We start from the raw sequence: 3568 nt of genomic DNA on the forward strand, positions 1-3568 counted from the left end.
CCCCCACTTCAGTTCAGTTTTTAAGGTTTGAAGGTTGAGGAGAGTTACATATAGTAGTACATATATATATAATATATACAGTATATTGCTAATGTGTTTACACTCAGGTTCTCTAAAAAGTATTTGGTACTGTTAGCCTGCAGTACAAGCAAAGCTCTTCATCTCCGAAACTCTTTCACTTTATTGTTTTCATATCAAATAAATGTACTTTTATGACTGTTCATATTAATCATATAGGCCTTTACCAATGAAAACGTACTGCTTTGGAATTTGTTCTCATGAGTCACTGCATCAAATACTGAATGCGTAAACAGCATTGCTGAAGAAAAACCTTATTTTATTTGTGTCCTGCGCTTATTATATAGTAAGTGATAATATTTATTTATTTAACCTGGAAAATGTGTTAACACAGTGTCAGTGTAGCTGGAACATAAACTTATATCGGATAAAAAAAGGGTGTTAATTTTTTTTGCAGAATTGTATTAGTTGTGGTTTCTCCCAGCAGGAACTTCCCATGTTTGTGACACTTTGTTGTTACAATGCACACTCACTTTCTCTCTTTTGTCTTATCTTACAAACTCTTTCACTTTATTGTTTTCATATCAAATAAATGTACTTTTATGACTGTTCATATTAATCATATAGGCCTTTACCAATGAAAACGTACTGCTTTGGAATTTGTTCTCATGAGTCACTGCATCAAATACTGAATGCGTAAACAGCATTGCTGAAGAAAAACCTTATTTTATTTGTGTGTCCAACTGCGCTTATTAAATAGCAAGTGATAATATTTATTTATTTAACCTGGAAAATGTGTTAACAGTGTCAGTGTAGCTGGAACATAAACTTATATCGGATAAAAAAAGGGTGTTAATTTTTTTTGCAGAATTGTATTAGTTGTGGTTTCTCCCAGCAGGAACTTCCCATGTTTGTGACACTTTGTTGTTACAATGCACACTCACTTTCTCTCTTTTGTCTTATCTTACATTATACATTTATGCATGCATTTATTTATACATTCATTCATTCTTGCTTTATTCGCAGCGCTGTGGTGTAACACCATTATCTCGCAGAGAAGGTGTATTTGTCAATATGTATCTTGGCTACAAAACACTATTTTAAAAGCTTTGCCCAGGATGAAAGACCTTGAACACGCTGACCTTTGGTGACAACAAAACAGGGGGTAAGTTGTCACAATGCAACCTATCATTACAACCATGACGCGTGAAACGATTCAGGAAACAAAAACGGACCGATCAGAAGACGTAACGAATAAATGCGCTAGTTTTCAGCATCATAATAACACGACCGACTGAACTTTCCTGCACAACCCTCTCCCGGTCCGTCCCGTTTGCGCATGCGCTGTCGCGCAGTCTTTAGCGGGTACACTCTGTGCAGTACAGTGATGTGACCCCACTGAAAGAGCCTCCCGAAAACAGCGAGCGAACGATACTAATGTTACTGAGAGCCGAACGAAGCGACTGTTTCCGTTCTGTACGTTTGAAGGAGACGCTGAAATCAGTGAAGTCATCTAACGGCGCCTCCCATCTGAAGAGCGAAGACGCCCGTGAGCGCACACACACTTAACAGCACAACTTTGCTCGTAGATGTGACTGCACCGCGCGCTCGATCTGGGGGAGAGGGGGGGACTACCCGGACAATCACATTCACTTTACGGACTATCTTTGTGTTTTTAACTATATCTAGATACGTGCACCCTGGTAAGTTGATCTAAGTCTCAGTCAAGTAAGTGCGCTGCCTACTCCATGTTGAGGATGCCCAAACATGTTGTCTACGTAGGGAGCTCTCACTTCGATTTGAGATCGTTTCCATTGCATGCGAAAATAACGCATACATGATTTCTTAGTATTTTGTTCGCTTTGTTCAACTCTATCTTTCATGAAGAACTGTCTGGTGAGAAGTTTCAGATTTAAGCTTCTTGTTGCCAGTTGCGCAGTAGCTAAGGCTTTTGGTGGTGATGAAATTTTGGTTAGTTTGAATTCAGTTCTGTCATTGACATGACGCTTTTATCAACAGGTTTAAGCTGGTCTGGTCTCCCTTGGCAAAGCTGTTTTTTTTAGCTGGTCTATCTGATTGACAACTGGCCTTTCTGCACTCTTAAAAAAATACTGGGTTAAAGACAACCCAGTGCTGGGTAAAATAAAAAAAAGAACCAGTCTGACTAGGAAACCAGCAAACCAGTTAAGGATTGATTAAATGGTTTTTAGAAGGGTTGATTCAGGAAACACAGCACTCATTCTGTGGTTTGAACCCAGCACTTTTACTTACCGCTTTCATTTACCCAGAACTTTTAACAACTAGAATATCACGCAGAAAAAAAAAGAGACTAAGACACAGATGTTTTACTGGTCTTAGCTGGGTTATGCTGGTTTAGCTGGACTCCCAGCCTGGGCAAGCAACTCTTCATCTAACTGCTGGCTTAGAACCTCTCTAAAACCAGCCAAGAGAACCAAGACCTGCAAACCTGGTTCAAATCTGGTTTTCTTACTTGGAAAAAAAATCCTTATTACATGTATCTACATTTTTTTTTGTGGTTGTTTGTTAAGTTGTTGTTTGTGGCAATTTGCAAGGCAAATGTAAAAGATGGTGATTCGCAAACAGGTTTGTTTGACGCAAATGCAAGTATGTCAGGTAAAACTTAAGTGTATGGTTTTGTAATTCTTTAAACGGAAAAGTTGATTTGTTTATTATTGTTGTTATTATTATTTAGCAGTATAATAATGTTATTATTATGTGCAGTCATTGACAATATTCCAGAATATTTTTTTGCTGTATAGCAGACAAATGTTACTTGTGAAATAAAGTAAAAATTAGAGCTACTGTATTATTTACTGTACCCATCCAGGTTGATTTAGAAGGTACCGCATAAAGCACCTTTTTAGGTTACCCAATAAAACTGTACTTTCTCATGAGACAAGTTTGACCGGCAGTCTTACATGCTTCTCTCCTCTCATATCCTTATGAAAGTCAGGGTCTGATTGCATCATGAACGGCTGGCTAAGATGGACAGAACATCTAAACGTTAAGTAATGATTAGCAATTCACTCAAGCTTTTAAAGGCACTTCAAATTGCATTACACCTTTTTTATCAATGTTTTGAAAGGCAATTGCATGGTAATACATTTGTGTTGAGGACATGAGACAGGATGTTTGAGGTGGCTCTTCCTTTAAACGCTTTTATCTTTTAAACATTTGAATTTGCAAATTGGATTCAGCTTCATCTGTGTGTAGTTTTGTTTGAAGCTGAAAAAACACAAAGCGGTTTAACTTTGGCCCACCATCTGTCTGTGTCTGAAGAACTAGAGGTACATGTGAAGTGCGACTCGGTCTGTTGCTAAAGGATGATTGTGTTTGTTTTTATTTACAAGAAGACACAGACATATGTATGAGTTTCAGATCTATGCCTTGCATTAAAGGTGGGGTAAGCGATTTCTGGTAGCCAATGTTGACATTTGAAATCACCAAAACAAACACGCCCCTACCCCAAAAGGGTCTCGCCTCTATTTTGATAGCTCCGCCCCACACATACGTACGCAACCCAGGCAAC

General features: G+C 38.4%; 1 protein-coding gene across 2 annotated transcripts in view; it reads left to right on the plus strand.

The window, feature by feature from the left end:
• The first annotated feature begins 1240 nt into the window (after positions 1 to 1240).
• LOC107725065 (CMP-N-acetylneuraminate-beta-galactosamide-alpha-2,3-sialyltransferase 4-like) overlaps positions 1241 to 3568 on the plus strand; it is a 26452-nt gene continuing 24124 nt past the window's right edge. Inside the window, exon 1 of one of the 2 annotated variants that reach the window (XM_016534206.1) lies at positions 1241 to 1721. The gene's annotated coding sequence lies outside the window, so the exon portion shown is untranslated. The remainder of the gene's footprint in view (positions 1722 to 3568) is intronic. The other variant, XM_016534208.1, reaches the window with a different exon arrangement.

The sequence above is a fragment of the Sinocyclocheilus rhinocerous genome, unplaced genomic scaffold (assembly GCF_001515625.1).
Source record: "Sinocyclocheilus rhinocerous isolate Xijiao unplaced genomic scaffold, SAMN03320098_v1.1 scaffold336, whole genome shotgun sequence".
Classification (NCBI taxonomy): Eukaryota; Metazoa; Chordata; class Actinopteri; order Cypriniformes; family Cyprinidae; genus Sinocyclocheilus; species Sinocyclocheilus rhinocerous.